This window comes from Carassius auratus, unplaced genomic scaffold, assembly GCF_003368295.1.
Source record: "Carassius auratus strain Wakin unplaced genomic scaffold, ASM336829v1 scaf_tig00217854, whole genome shotgun sequence".
Taxonomy (NCBI): Eukaryota; Metazoa; Chordata; class Actinopteri; order Cypriniformes; family Cyprinidae; genus Carassius; species Carassius auratus.
Genome location: NW_020529275.1, coordinates 19,541 through 35,519, shown reverse-complemented (window position 1 = coordinate 35,519; position 15,979 = coordinate 19,541). Strand labels below are relative to the sequence as shown.

The 15,979-nt window shown below is 38.2% G+C and overlaps 16 pseudogenes; all 16 read right to left on the bottom strand.

Annotated features, from left to right (window-relative positions):
* Positions 1-274: 274 nt before the first annotated feature.
* Positions 275-392, bottom strand: LOC113103727 (uncharacterized; annotated as a pseudogene).
* A 1,385-nt stretch (positions 393-1,777) lies between these two features.
* On the bottom strand, positions 1,778-1,896 carry LOC113103695 (uncharacterized; annotated as a pseudogene).
* Positions 1,897-2,266: 370 nt separating this feature from the next.
* LOC113103704 (uncharacterized) lies at positions 2,267-2,385 on the bottom strand (annotated as a pseudogene).
* Positions 2,386-2,744: 359 nt separating this feature from the next.
* On the bottom strand, positions 2,745-2,863 carry LOC113103722 (uncharacterized; annotated as a pseudogene).
* Positions 2,864-4,679: 1,816 nt separating this feature from the next.
* LOC113103693 (uncharacterized) lies at positions 4,680-4,798 on the bottom strand (annotated as a pseudogene).
* Positions 4,799-5,169: 371 nt separating this feature from the next.
* On the bottom strand, positions 5,170-5,289 carry LOC113103724 (uncharacterized; annotated as a pseudogene).
* Positions 5,290-6,678: 1,389 nt separating this feature from the next.
* On the bottom strand, positions 6,679-6,797 carry LOC113103694 (uncharacterized; annotated as a pseudogene).
* A 373-nt stretch (positions 6,798-7,170) lies between these two features.
* LOC113103721 (uncharacterized) lies at positions 7,171-7,289 on the bottom strand (annotated as a pseudogene).
* Positions 7,290-7,643: 354 nt separating this feature from the next.
* On the bottom strand, positions 7,644-7,763 carry LOC113103726 (uncharacterized; annotated as a pseudogene).
* A 1,341-nt stretch (positions 7,764-9,104) lies between these two features.
* On the bottom strand, positions 9,105-9,224 carry LOC113103725 (uncharacterized; annotated as a pseudogene).
* A 1,825-nt stretch (positions 9,225-11,049) lies between these two features.
* LOC113103692 (uncharacterized) lies at positions 11,050-11,168 on the bottom strand (annotated as a pseudogene).
* Positions 11,169-11,539: 371 nt separating this feature from the next.
* LOC113103720 (uncharacterized) lies at positions 11,540-11,658 on the bottom strand (annotated as a pseudogene).
* A 1,390-nt stretch (positions 11,659-13,048) lies between these two features.
* LOC113103691 (uncharacterized) lies at positions 13,049-13,167 on the bottom strand (annotated as a pseudogene).
* A 370-nt stretch (positions 13,168-13,537) lies between these two features.
* On the bottom strand, positions 13,538-13,656 carry LOC113103703 (uncharacterized; annotated as a pseudogene).
* Positions 13,657-14,027: 371 nt separating this feature from the next.
* LOC113103718 (uncharacterized) lies at positions 14,028-14,146 on the bottom strand (annotated as a pseudogene).
* Positions 14,147-14,501: 355 nt separating this feature from the next.
* LOC113103717 (uncharacterized) lies at positions 14,502-14,620 on the bottom strand (annotated as a pseudogene).
* Between the last annotated feature and the right edge of the window lie 1,359 nt (positions 14,621-15,979).

Below are 15,979 nucleotides of genomic sequence, written 5' to 3'. Positions count from 1 at the left end.
ACCTGGTATTCCCAGGCGGTCTCCCATCCAAGCACTAACCAGGCCAATACCTGCTAAGATTAAGAGATCGGGCATTGACTCTTTTTTTTTTTTTTTTTTTTTAAGATTATTATATAATTAGTAATAAATTTCCAATAATATTAGAGCACCTGGTATTCCGAGGCGGTCTCCCATCCAGACACTAAACAGGTCCATGACTGCTAAGATTCAAAGAATGGGCATTGACTCTTTTTTTTTTCAAGATTATTATATAATATGTGAAAAATTTACAAAAATCTTAAAGCAACTGGTATTACCAGGGGTCTCCCATCCAATTACTAACCAGGCCCAAACCTGCTTAGCTTCCGAGCTCAGACATGATCTGGCATAGACAGGGTGGTATAGCCATAAGCGAAGACTGCTGCAAAGAGAGAGCTATTTAAAGATCAGCCAATCTAATATAAGTAGGAAAGTAAACCCTAAAGCTTAAAGCACCTGGTATTCCCAGGCGGTCTCCCATCCAAGCACTAACCAGGCCAATACCTGCTAAGATTAAGAGATCGGGCATTGACTCTTTTTTTTTTTTTTTTTTTTTTTTTTAAAGATTATTATATAATTAGTAATAAATTTCCAATAATATTAGAGCACCTGGTTTTCCGAGGCGGTCTCCCATCCAAACACTAAACAGGTCCATAGCTGCTAAGATTCAAAGATTGGGCATTGACTCTTTTTGTTCAAGATAATTATATAATTAGTACAAATTTCCAAAAATATTACAGCAACTGGTATTCCGAGGCGGTCTCCCATCCAAGCACTAAACAGGTCCATACCTCCTAAGATTCAAAGATTGGGCATTTACTCTTTTTTTTTTTTTGTTGCAAGATTATTATGTAATTAGTAAAAATTGCCAAAAATATTACAGCAACTGGTATTTCCCGGCCGTCTTCCATCCAAGTACTAACCAGGCAAAACCTGCTATTATTCAGAGATCGGGCATTGACTTTTTTTTTTTTTCAAGATTATTATATAATTTGTGAAAAATTTCCAAAAATCTTAAAGCAACTGGTATTACCAGGGTGTCTCCCATCCAATTACTAACCAGGCCCATACCTGCTAAGATTCAGATATGGGGCATTGACTCCTTTCTTTTTTTCTTGCAAGATTATTATATAATTTGTGAAAAATTTCCAAAAATCTTAAAGCAACTGGTATTACCAGGGGGTCTGCCATCCAATTACTAACCAGGCCGAAACCTGCTTAGTTTCCGAACTCAGACATGATCTGGCATAGCCAGGGTGGAATGGCCATAAGCGAAGACTGCTGCAAAGAGAGAGCTATTTAAAGATCAGCCAATCTAATCGCCGGTACATTATACAGGACCAAACCTGCTTAGCTTCCGAGAGCAGACGAGATCAGGCATAGCCAGGTTGTTACGGTCGCAAGCGAAGGATACTGCAAAGAGAAGACTATTTAAAGATCAGCCATCAAATCGCCCATACATTATATAAGTAGGAATGAAAATCCAAAAGCTTACAGCACCTGGTATTCCGAGGCGGTCTCCCATCCAAGCACTAACCAGGCCAATACCTGCTAAGATTAAGAGATCGGGCATTGGCTCTTTTTTTTAAGATTATTAATATAATTAGTAATAAATTTCCAATAATATTAGAGCACCTGGTATTAACAGGGGGTCTCCCATCCAAACACTACACAGGTCAATGACTGCTAAGATTCAAAGAATGGGCATTCACTCTTTTTTTTTTCAAGATTATTATATAATTTGTGAAAAATTTACAAAATCTTAAAGCAACTGGAATTACCAGGGGGTCTCCCATCCAATTACTAACCAGGCCCAAACCTGCTTAGCTTCCGAGCTCAGACATGATCTGGCATAGCCAGGGTGGTATGGCCATAAGCGAAGACTGCTGCTAAGAGAGAGCTATTTAAAGATCAGTCAATCTAATCGCCGGTATATTATATAGTAGGAAAGAAACCCTAAAGCTTAAAGCACCTGGTATTCCCAGGCGGTCTCCCATCCAAGCACTAACCAGGCCAATACCTGCTAAGATTAAGAGATCGGGCATTGACTCTTTTTTTTTTTTTTTTTTTTTTTTAAGATTATTATATAATTAGTAATAAATTTCCAATAATATTAGAGCACCTGGTATTCCGAGGCGGTCTCCCATCCAGACACTAAACAGGTCCATGACTGCTAAGATTCAAAGAATGGGCATTGACTCTTTTTTTTTTCAAGATTATTATATAATTTGTGAAAAATTTACAAAAAATCTTAGAGCAACTGGTATTACCAGGGGGTCTCCCATCCAATTACTAACCAGGCCCAAACCTGCTTAGCTTCCGAGCTCAGACATGATCTGGCATAGCCAGGGTGGTATGGCCATAAGCGAAGACTGCTGCAAAGAGAGAGCTATTTAAAGATCAGCCAATCCTAATTATAAGTAGGAAAGAAAACCCTAAAGCTTAAAGCACCTGGTATTCCCAGGCGGTCTCCCATCCAAGCACTAACCAGGCCAATACCCTGCTAAGATTAAGAGATCGGCATTGACTCTTTTTTTTTTTTTTTTTTTTTTAAGATTATTATATAATTAGTAATAAATTTCCAATAATATTGAGAGCACCTGGTATTCCGAGGCGGTCTCCCATCCAGACACTAAACAGGTCCATGACTGCTAAGATTCAAAGAATGGGCATTGACTCTTTTTTTTTTCAAGATTATTTATATAATATGTGAAAAATTTACAAAAATCTTAAAGCAACTGGTATTACCAGGGGGTCTCCCATCCAATTACTAACCAGGCCCAAACCTGCTTAGCTTCCGAGCTCAGACATGATCTGGCATAGACAGGGTGGTATAGCCATAAGCGAAGACTGCTGCCAAAGAGAGAGCTATTTAAAGATCAGGCCAATCTATATAAGTAGGAAAGAAAACCCCTAAGCTTAAAGCACTGGTATTCCCAGGCCGAGTCTCCCATCCAAGCACTACCAGGCCAATACTGCTAAGATTAAGAGATCGGGCCATTGACTCTTTTTTTTTTTTTTTTTTTTTTTTTTAAAGATTATTATATAATTAGTAATGATTTTCCAATAATATTCAGAGCACCTGGTTTTCCGAGGCGGTCCTCCCATCCAAACACTAAAAGGTCCATAGATGCCTTAAATTCAAAGATTGGGCATTGACTCTTTTTATTTCAAGATCAATTATATAATTAGTAACAAATTTCCAAAAAATATTACAGCAACTGGTATTCCGAGGCGGTCTCCCATCCAGGCACTAAACAGGTCCCATACCTCCTAAGATTCCAAAGATTTGGGCATTTCTCACTCTATTTTTTTTTTTTTGCTGCAGATTTATTATCTAATTAGTAAAAATTGCCAAAAAGCTTAAAGCAACTGGTATTCCCAGGCGGTCTCCCATCCAAGCACTAACCAGGCAAATACCTGCTAAGATTAAGAGATCGGGCATTGACTTTTTTTTTTTTTTTTAAAGATTATTATATAATTAGTAAAAATTCCAAAATATTAAAGCACCTGGTTTTCCGAGGCGGTCTCCCATCCAAACACTAACCAGGTCCATAGCTGCTAAGATTCAAAGATTGGGCATTGACTCTTTTTTTTTTCAAGATATTATATAATTAGTACAAATTTCCAAAAATATTACAGCAACTGGTATTCCGAGGCGGTCTCCCATCCAAGCACTAAACAGGTCCATACCTCCTAAGATTCAAAGATTGGGCATTTACTCTTTTTTTTTTGCAAGATAATTATGTAATTAGTAAAAATTGCCAAAAATATTACAGCAACTGGTATTTCCGAGGCCGTCTTCCATCCAAGTACTAACCAGGCAAAACCTGCTATTATTCAGAGATCGGGCATTGACTTTTTTTTTTTTTCAAGATTATTATAATAATTTGTGAAAAATTTCCAAAAATCTTAAAGCAACTGGTATACCAGGGTGTCTCCCATCCAATTACTAACCAGGCCCATACCTGCTAAGACTCAGAATATGGGGCATTGACTCCTTTCTTTTTTCTTGCAAGATTATTATATAATTTGTGAAAAAATTTCCAAAAATCTTAAAGCAACTGGTATTACCAGGGGTCTGCCATCCAATTACTAACCAGGCCGAAACCTGCTTAGTTTCCGAACTCAGACATGATCTGGCATAGCCAGGGTGGGAATGGCCATAAGCGAAGAACTGCTGCAAAGAGAGAGCTATTTAAAGATCAGCCAATCTAATCGCCGGGTACATTATACAGGACCAAACCTGCTTAGCTTCCGAGAGCAGACGAGATCAGGCATAGCCAGGTTGTTACGGTCGCAAGCGAAGGATACTGCAAAGAGAAGACTATTTAAAGATCAGCCAATCAAATCGCCCATACATTATATAAGTAGGAATGAAAATCCAAAAGCTTACAGCACCTGGTATTCCGAGGCGGTCTCCCATCCAAGCACTAACCAGGCCAATACCTGCTAAGATTAAGAGATCGGGCATTGGCTCTTTTTTTTAAGATTATTATATAATTAGTAATAAATTTCCAATAATATTAGAGCACCTGGTATTAACAGGGGGTCTCCCATCCAAACACTACACAGGTCAATGACTGCTAAGATTCAAAGAATGGGCATTCACTCTTTTTTTTTTTCAAGATTATTATATAATTTGTGAAAAATTTACAAAAATCTTAAAGCAACTGGTATTACCAGGGGGTCTCCCATCCAATTACTAACCAGGCCCAAACCTGCTTAGCTTCCGAGCTCAGACATGATCTGGCATAGCCAGGGTGGTATGGCCATAAGCGAAGACTGCTGCAAAGAGAGAGCTATTTAAAGATCAGTCAATCTAATCGCCGGTACATTATATAAGTAGGAAAGAAAACCCTAAAGCTTAAAGCACCTGGTATTTCCCAGGCGGTCTCCCATCCAAGCACTAACCAGGCCAATACCTGCTAAGATTAAGAGATCGGGCATTGACTCTTTTTTTTTTTTTTTTTTTTTTTTAAGATTATTATATAATTAGTAATAATTTCCAATAATATTAGAGCACCTGGTATTCCGAGGCGGTCTCCCATCCAGACACTAAACAGGTCCATGACTGCTAAGATTCAAAGAATGGGCATTGACTCTTTTTTTTTTCAAGATTATTATATAATATGTGAAAAATTTACAAAAATCTTAAAGCAAACTGGTATTACCAGGGGGTCTCCCATCCAATTACTAACCAGGCCCAAACCTGCTTAGCTTCCGAGCTCAGACATGATCTGGCATAGACAGGGTGGTATAGCCATAAGCGAAGACTGCTGCAAAGAGAGAGCTATTTAAAGATCAGCCAATCTAATATAAGTAGGAAAGTAAACCCTAAAGCTTAAAGCACCTGGTATTCCCAGGCGGTCTCCCATCCAAGCACTAACCAGGCCAATACCTGCTAAGATTAAGAGATCGGGCATTGACTCTTTTTTTTTTTTTTTTTTTTTTTTTTAAAGATTATTATATAATTAGTAATAAATTTCCAATAATATTAGAGCACCTGGTTTTCCGAGGCGGTCTCCCATCCAAACACTAAACAGGTCCATAGCTGCTAAGATTCAAAGATTGGGCATTGACTCTTTTTGTTTCAAGATAATTATATAATTAGTACAAATTTCCAAAAATATTACAGCAACTGGTATTCCGAGGCGGTCTCCCATCCAAGCACTAAACAGGTCCATACCTCCTAAGATTCAAAGATTGGGCATTTACTCTTTTTTTTTTTTTGTTGCAAGATTATTATGTAATTAGTAAAAATTGCCAAAAATATTACAGCAACTGGTATTTCCCGGCCGTCTTCCATCCAAGTACTAACCAGGCAAAACCTGCTATTATTCAGAGATCGGGCATTGACTTTTTTTTTTTTTCAAGATTATTATATAATTTGTGAAAAATTTCCAAAAATCTTAAAGCAACTGGTATTACCAGGGTGTCTCCCATCCAATTACTAACCAGGCCCATACCTGCTAAGATTCAGATATGGGGCATTGACTCCTTTCTTTTTTTCTTGCAAGATTATTATATAATTTGTGAAAAATTTCCAAAAATCTTAAAGCAACTGGTATTACCAGGGGGTCTGCCATCCAATTACTAACCAGGCCGAAACCTGCTTAGTTTCCGAACTCAGACATGATCTGGCATAGCCAGGGTGGAATGGCCATAAGCGAAGACTGCTGCAAAGAGAGAGCTATTTAAAGATCAGCCAATCTAATCGCCGGTACATTATACAGGACCAAACCTGCTTAGCTTCCGAGAGCAGACGAGATCAGGCATAGCCAGGTTGTTACGGTCGCAAGCGAAGGATACTGCAAAGAGAAGACTATTTAAAGATCAGCCAATCAAATCGCCCATACATTATATAAGTAGGAATGAAAATCCAAAAGCTTACAGCACCTGGTATTCCGAGGCGGTCTCCCATCCAAGCACTAACCAGGCCAATACCTGCTAAGATTAAGAGATCGGGCATTGGCTCTTTTTTTTTAAGATTATTATATAATTAGTAATAAATTTCCAATAATATTAGAGCACCTGGTATTAACAGGGGGTCTCCCATCCAAACACTACACAGGTCAATGACTGCTAAGATTCAAAGAATGGGCATTCACTCTTTTTTTTTTTCAAGATTATTATATAATTTGTGAAAAATTTACAAAAATCTTAAAGCAACTGGAATTACCAGGGGGTCTCCCATCCAATTACTAACCAGGCCCAAACCTGCTTAGCTTCCGAGCTCAGACATGATCTGGCATAGCCAGGGTGGTATGGCCATAAGCGAAGACTGCTGCTAAGAGAGAGCTATTTAAAGATCAGTCAATCTAATCGCCGGTATATTATATAAGTAGGAAAGAAAACCCTAAAGCTTAAAGCACCTGGTATTCCCAGGCGGTCTCCCATCCAAGCACTAACCAGGCCAATACCTGCTAAGATTAAGAGATCGGGCATTGACTCTTTTTTTTTTTTTTTTTTTTTTTTTTAAAGATTATTATATAATTAGTAATAAATTTCCAATAATATTAGAGCACCTGGTATTCCGAGGCGGTCTCCCATCCAGACACTAAACAGGTCCATGACTGCTAAGATTCAAAGAATGGGCATTGACTCTTTTTTTTTCAAGATTATTATATAAATTGTGAAAAATTTACAAAAATCTTAAAGCAACTGGTATTACCAGGGGGTCTCCCATCCAATTACTAACCAGGCCCAAACCTGCTTAGCTTCCGAGCTCAGACATGATCTGGCATAGACAGGGTGGTATAGCCATAAGCGAAGACTGCTGCAAAGAGAGAGCTATTTAAAGATCAGCCAATCTAATATAAGTAGGAAAGAAAACCCTAAAGCTTAAAGCACCTGTATTCCCAGGCGGTCTCCCATCCAAGCACTAACCAGGCCAATACCTGCTAAGATTAAGAGATCGGGGCATTGACTCTTTTTTTTTTTTTTTTTTTTTTAAGATTATTATATAATTAGTAATAAATTTCCAATAATATTAGAGCACCTGGTATTCCGAGGCGGTCTCCCATCCAGACACTAAACAGGTCCATGACTGCTAAGATTCAAAGAATGGGCATTGACTCTTTTTTTTTTCAAGATTATTATATAATTGTGAAAAATTTACAAAAATCTTAAGAGCAACTGGTATTACCAGGGGGTCTCCCATCCAATTACTAACCAGGCCCAAACCTGCTTAGCTTCCGAGCTCAGACATGATCTGGCATAGCCAGGGTGGTATGGCCATAAGCGAAGACTGCTGCAAAGAGAGAGCTATTTAAAGATCAGCCAATCTAATCGCCGGTACATTATATAAGTAGGAAAGAAAACCCTAAAGCTTAAAGCACCTGGTATTCCCAGGCGGTCTCCCATCCAAGCACTAACCAGGCCAATACCTGCTAAGATTAAGAGATCGGGCATTGACTCTTTTTTTTTTTTTTTTTTTTTTAAGATTATTATATAATTAGTAATAAATTTCCAATAATATTAGAGCACCTGGTATTCCGAGGCGGTCTCCCCTCCAGACACTAAACAAGGTCCATGACTGCTAAGATTCAAAGAATGGGCATTGACTCTTTTTTTTTCAAGATTATTATAATAATTGTGAAAAAATTTACAAAAATCTTTAAAGCAACTGATTACCAGGGGGTCTCCCATCCAATTACTAACCAGGCCCAAACCTGCTTAGCTTCCGAGCTCAGACATGATCTGGCATAGCCAAGGGTGGTATGGCCATAAGCGAAGACTGCTGCTAAGAGAGAGCTATTTAAGATCAGTCAATCTAATCGCCGGTATATTATACTAAGTTAGGAAAGAAAACCCTAAAGCTTAAAGCACCTGGTATTTCCAGCGGTCTCCCATCCAAGCACTAACCAGGCCAATACCTGCTAAGATTAAGAAGATCGGGGCATTGACTCTTTTTTTTTTTTTTTTTTTTTAAGATTATTATATAATTAGTAATAAATTTCCAATAAATTAGAGCACCTGGTATTCCGAGGCGGTCTCCCATCCAGACACTAAACAGGTCCATGACTGCTAAGATTCAAAGAATGGGCATTGACTCTTTTTTTTTTCAAGATTATTATATAATTTGTGAAAATTTACAAAAATCTTAGAGCAACTGGTATTACCAGGGGGTCTCCCATCCAATTACTAACCAGGCCCAAACCTGCTTAGCTTCCGAGCTCAGACATGACTGGCATAGCCAGGGTGGTATGGCCATAAGCGAAGACTGCTGCAAAGAGAGAGCTATTTAAGATCAGCCAATCTAATCGCCGGTACATTATATAAGTAGGAAAGAAAACCCTAAAGCTTAAAGCACCTGGTTTCCCAGGCGGTCTCCCATCCAAGCACTAACCAGGCCAATACCTGCTAAGATTAAGAGATCGGGCATTGACTCTTTTTTTTTTTTTTTTTTTTAAGATTATTATATAATTAGTAATAAATTTCCAATAATATTAGAGCACCTGGTATTCCGAGGCGGTCTCCCATCCAGACACTAAACAGGTCCATGACTGCTAAGATTCAAAGAAATGGGCATTGACTCTTTTTTTTTTTCAAGATTATTATATAATATGTGAAAAATTTACAAAAACTTAAAGCAACTGGTATTACCCAGGGGGTCTCCCATCCAATTACTAACCAGGCCCAAACCTGCTTAACTTCCGAGCTCAGACATGATCTGGCATAGACAGGGTGGTATAGCCATAAGCCGAAGACTGCTGCAAAGAGAGAGCTATTTAAAGATCAGCCAATCTAATATAAGTAGGAAAGAAAACCCTAAAGCTTAAAGCACCTGGTATTCCCAGGCGGTCTCCCATCCAAGCACTAACCAGGGCCAATACCTGCTAAGATTAAGAGATCGGGCATTGACTCTTTTTTTTTTTTTTTTTTTTTTTTAAAGATTATTATATAATTAGTAAATGAATTTCCAATAATATTAGAGCACCTGGTTTTCCGAGGCGGTCTCCCATCCAAACACTAAACAGGTCCATAGCTGCTAAGATTCAAAGATTGGGCCATTGACTCTTTTTATTTCAAGATAATTATATAATTAGTACAAATTTCCAAAAATATTACAGCAACTGGTATTCTGAGGCGGTCTCCCATCCAAGCACTAAACAGGTCCATACCTCCTAAGATTCAAAGATTGGGCATTTACTCTTTTTTTTTTTTTTGTTGCAAGATTATTATGTAATTAGTAAAAATTGCCAAAAATATTACAGCAACTGGTATTTCCCGGCCGTCTTCCCATCCAAGTACTAACCAGGCAAAACCTGCTATTATTCAGAGATCGGGCATGACTTTTTTTTTTTTTTTCAAGATTATTATATAATTTGTGAAAAATTTCCAAAAAATCTTAAAGCAACTGGTATTTACCAGGGTGTCTCCCATCCAATTACTAACCAGGCCCATACCTGCTAAGATTCAGATATGGGGCATTGACTCTTTTTTTTTTTTTTTTTTTTTTTTTTAAAGATTATTTATATAATTAGTAATGAATTTCCAATAAATTAGAGCACCTGGTTTTCCGAGGCGGTCTCCCATCCAAACACTAAACAGGTCCATAGCTGCTAAGATTCAAAGATTGGGCATTGACTCTTTTTGTTTCAAGATAATTATATAATTAGTACAAATTTCCAAAATATTACAGCAACATGGTATTCCTGAGGCGGTCTCCCATCCAAGCACTAAACAGGTCCATACTCCTAAGATTCAAAGATTGGGCATTTACTCTTTTTTTTTTTTTTTTGTTGCAAGATTATTATGTAATTAGTAAAAATTGCCAAAAATAATTACAGCAACTGGTATTTCCCGGCCGTCTTCCATCCAAGTACTAACCAGGCAAAACCTGCTATTATTTCAGAGATCGGGCATTGACTTTTTTTTTTTTTTCAAGATTATTATATAATTTGTGAAAATTTCCAAAAATCTTAAAGCAACTGGTATTACCAGGGGGTCTGCCATCCAATTACTAACCAGGCCGAACCTGCTTAGTTTCCGAGCTCAGACATGATCTGGCATAGCCAGGGTGGAATGGCCATAAGCGAAGACTGCTGCAAAGAGAGAGCTATTTAAAGATCAGCCAATCTAATCGCCGGTACATTATACAGGACCAAACCTGCTTAGCTTCCGAGAGCAGACGAGATCAGGCATAGCCAGGTTGTTACGGTCGCAAGCGAAGGATACTGCAAAGAGAAGACTATTTAAAGATCAGCCAATCAAATCGCCCATACATTATATAAGTAGGAATGAAAATCCAAAAGCTTACAGCACCTGGTATTCCGAGGCGGTCTCCCATCCAAGCACTAACCAGGCCAATACCTGCTAAGATTAAGAGATCGGGCATTGGCTCTTTTTTTTTAAGATTATTATATAATTAGTAATAAATTTCCAATAATATTAGAGCACCTGGTATTACCGAGGCGGTCTCCCATCCAAACACTAAACAGGTCCATGACTGCTAAGATTCAAAGAATGGGCATTGACTCTTTTTTTTTTCAAGATTATTATATAATTTGTGAAAAATTTACAAAAATCTTAAAGCAACTGGTATTACCAGGGGGTCTCCCATCCAATTACTAACCAGGCCCAAACCTGCTTAGCTTCCGAGCTCAGACATGATCTGGCATAGCCAGGGTGGTATGGCCATAAGCGAAGACTGCTGCAAAGAGAGAGCTATTTAAAGATCAGCCAATCTAATCGCCGGTATATTATATAAGTAGGAAAGAAAACCCTAAAGCTTAAAGCACCTGGTATTCCCAGGCGGTCTCCCATCCAAGCACTAACCCAGGCCAATACCTGCTAAGATTAAGAGATCGGGCATTGACTCTTTTTTTTTTTTTTTTTTTTTTTAAGATTATTATATAATTAGTAATAAATTTCCAATAATATTAGAGCACCTGGTATTCCGAGGCGGTCTCCCATCCAGACACTAAACAGGTCCATGACTGCTAAGATTCAAAGAATGGGCATTGACTCTTTTTTTTTTCAAGATTATTATATAATATGTGAAAAATTTACAAAAATCTTAAAGCAACTGGTATTACCAGGGGGTCTCCCATCCAATTACTAACCAGGCCCAAACCTGCTTAGCTTCCGAGCTCAGACATGATCTGGCATAGACAGGGTGGTATAGCCATAAGCGAAGACTGCTGCAAAGAGAGAGCTATTTAAAGATCAGCCAATCTAATATAAGTAGGAAAGTAAACCCTAAAGCTTAAAGCACCTGGTATTCCCAGGCGGTCTCCCATCCAAGCACTAACCAGGCCAATACCTGCTAAGATTAAGAGATCGGGCATTGACTCTTTTTTTTTTTTTTTTTTTTTTTTTAAAGATTATTATATAATTAGTAATACATTTCCAATAATATTAGAGCACCTGGTTTTCCGAGGCGGTCTCCCATCCAAACACTAAACAGGTCCATAGCTGCTAAGATTCAAAGATTGGGCATTGACTCTTTTTGTTTCAAGATAATTATATAATTAGTACAAATTTCCAAAAATATTACAGCAACTGGTATTCCGAGGCGGTCTCCCATCCAAGCACTAAACAGGTCCATACCTCCTAAGATTCAAAGATTGGGCATTTACTCTTTTTTTTTTTTTTGTTGCAAGATTATTATGTAATTAGTAAAAATTGCCAAAAATATTACAGCAACTGGTATTTCCCGGCCGTCTTCCATCCAAGTACTAACCAGGCAAAACCTGCTATTATTCAGAGATCGGGCATTGACTTTTTTTTTTTTTTCAAGATTATTATATAATTTGTGAAAAATTTCCAAAAATCTTAAAGCAACTGGTATTACCAGGGTGTCTCCCATCCAATTACTAACCAGGCCCATACCTGCTAAGATTCAGATATGGGGCATTGACTCCTTTCTTTTTTTCTTGCAAGATTATTATATAATTTGTGAAAAATTTCCAAAAATCTTAAAGCAACTGGTATTACCAGGGGGTCTGCCATCCAATTACTAACCAGGCCGAAACCTGCTTAGTTTCCGAACTCAGACATGATCTGGCATAGCCAGGGTGGAATGGCCATAAGCGAAGACTGCTGCAAAGAGAGAGCTATTTAAAGATCAGCCAATCTAATCGCCGGTACATTATACAGGACCAAACCTGCTTAGCTTCCGAGAGCAGACGAGATCAGGCATAGCCAGGTTGTTACGGTCGCAAGCGAAGGATACTGCAAAGAGAAGACTATTTAAAGATCAGCCAATCAAATCGCCCATACATTATATAAGTAGGAATGAAAATCCAAAAGCTTACAGCACCTGGTATTCCGAGGCGGTCTCCCATCCAAGCACTAACCAGGCCAATACCTGCTAAGATTAAGAGATCGGGCATTGGCTCTTTTTTTTTAAGATTATTATATAATTAGTAATAAATTTCCAATAATATTAGAGCACCTGGTATTAACAGGGGGTCTCCCATCCAAACACTACACAGGTCAATGACTGCTAAGATTCAAAGAATGGGCATTCACTCTTTTTTTTTTTCAAGATTATTATATAATTTGTGAAAAATTTACAAAAATCTTAAAGCAACTGGTATTACCAGGGGGTCTCCCATCCAATTACTAACCAGGCCCAAACCTGCTTAGCTTCCGAGCTCAGACATGATCTGGCATAGCCAGGGTGGTATGGCCATAAGCGAAGACTGCTGCTAAGAGAGAGCTATTTAAAGATCAGTCAATCTAATCGCCGGTATATTATATAAGTAGGAAAGAAAACCCTAAAGCTTAAAGCACCTGGTATTCCCAGGCGGTCTCCCATCCAAGCACTAACCCAGCCAATACCTGCTAAGATTAAGAGATCGGGCATTGACTCTTTTTTTTTTTTTTTTTTTTTTTAAGATTATTATATAATTAGTAATAAATTTCCAATAATATTAGAGCACCTGGTATTCCGAGGCGGTCTCCCATCCAGACACTAAACAGGTCCATGACTGCTAAGATTCAAAGAATGGGCATTGACTCTTTTTTTTTTCAAGATTATTATATAATTTGTGAAAAATTTACAAAAATCTTAGAGCAACTGGTATTACCAGGGGGTCTCCCATCCAATTACTAACCAGGCCCAAACCTGCTTAGCTTCCGAGCTCAGACATGATCTGGCATAGCCAGGGTGGTATGGCCATAAGCGAAGACTGCTGCAAAGAGAGAGCTATTTAAAGATCAGCCAATCTAATCGCCGGTACATTATATAAGTAGGAAAGAAAACCCTAAAGCTTAAAGCACCTGGTATTCCCAGGCGGTCTCCCATCCAAGCACTAACCAGGCCAATACCTGCTAAGATTAAGAGATCGGGCATTGACTCTTTTTTTTTTTTTTTTTTTTTTTTAAGATTATTATATAATTAGTAATAAATTTCCAATAATATTAGAGCACCTGGTATTCCGAGGCGGTCTCCCATCCAGACACTAAACAGGTCCATGACTGCTAAGATTCAAAGAATGGGCATTGACTCTTTTTTTTTTCAAGATTATTATATAATATGTGAAAAATTTACAAAAATCTTAAAGCAACTGGTATTACCAGGGGGTCTCCCATCCAATTACTAACCAGGCCCAAACCTGCTTAGCTTCCGAGCTCAGACATGATCTGGCATAGACAGGGTGGTATAGCCATAAGCGAAGACTGCTGCAAAGAGAGAGCTATTTAAAGATCAGCCAATCTAATATAAGTAGGAAAGAAAACCCTAAAGCTTAAAGCACCTGGTATTCCCAGGCGGTCTCCCATCCAAGCACTAACCAGGCCAATACCTGCTAAGATTAAGAGATCGGGCATTGACTCTTTTTTTTTTTTTTTTTTTTTTAAGATTATTATATAATTAGTAATAAATTTCCAATAATATTAGAGCACCTGGTATTCCGAGGCGGTCTCCCATCCAGACACTAAACAGGTCCATGACTGCTAAGATTCAAAGAATGGGCATTGACTCTTTTTTTTTTCAAGATTATTATATAACATGTGAAAAATTTACAAAAATCTTAAAGCAACTGGTATTACCAGGGGGTCTCCCATCCAATTACTAACCAGGCCCAAACCTGCTTAGCTTCCGAGCTCAGACATGATCTGGCATAGACAGGGTGGTATAGCCATAAGCGAAGACTGCTGCAAAGAGAGAGCTATTTAAAGATCAGCCAATCTAATATAAGTAGGAAAGTAAACCCTAAAGCTTAAAGCACCTGGTATTCCCAGGCGGTCTCCCATCCAAGCACTAACCAGGCCAATACCTGCTAAGATTAAGAGATCGGGCATTGACTCTTTTTTTTTTTTTTTTTTTTTTTTAAAGATTATTATATAATTAGTAATACATTTCCAATAATATTAGAGCACCTGGTTTTCCGAGGCGGTCTCCCATCCAAACACTAAACAGGTCCATAGCTGCTAAGATTCAAAGATTGGGCATTGACTCTTTTTGTTTCAAGATAATTATATAATTAGTACAAATTTCCAAAAATATTACAGCAACTGGTATTCCGAGGCGGTCTCCCATCCAAGCACTAAACAGGTCCATACCTCCTAAGATTCAAAGATTGGGCATTTACTCTTTTTTTTTTTTTTGTTGCAAGATTATTATGTAATTAGTAAAAATTGCCAAAAATATTACAGCAACTGGTATTTCCCGGCCGTCTTCCATCCAAGTACTAACCAGGCAAAACCTGCTATTATTCAGAGATCGGGCATTGACTTTTTTTTTTTTTTCAAGATTATTATATAATTTGTGAAAAATTTCCAAAAATCTTAAAGCAACTGGTATTACCAGGGTGTCTCCCATCCAATTACTAACCAGGCCCATACCTGCTAAGATTCAGATATGGGGCATTGACTCCTTTCTTTTTTTCTTGCAAGATTATTATATAATTTGTGAAAAATTTCCAAAAATCTTAAAGCAACTGGTATTACCAGGGGGTCTGCCATCCAATTACTAACCAGGCCGAAACCTGCTTAGTTTCCGAACTCAGACATGATCTGGCATAGCCAGGGTGGAATGGCCATAAGCGAAGACTGCTGCAAAGAGAGAGCTATTTAAAGATCAGCCAATCTAATCGCCGGTACATTATACAGGACCAAACCTGCTTAGCTTCCGAGAGCAGACGAGATCAGGCATAGCCAGGTTGTTACGGTCGCAAGCGAAGGATACTGCAAAGAGAAGACTATTTAAAGATCAGCCAATCAAATCGCCCATACATTATATAAGTAGGAATGAAAATCCAAAAGCTTACAGCACCTGGTATTCCGAGGCGGTCTCCCATCCAAGCACTAACCAGGCCAATACCTGCTAAGATTAAGAGATCGGGCATTGGCTCTTTTTTTTTAAGATTATTATATAATTAGTAATAAATTTCCAATAATATTAGAGCACCTGGTATTAACAGGGGGTCTCCCATCCAAACACTACACAGGTCAATGACTGCTAAGATTCAAAGAATGGGCATTCACTCTTTTTTTTTTTCAAGAT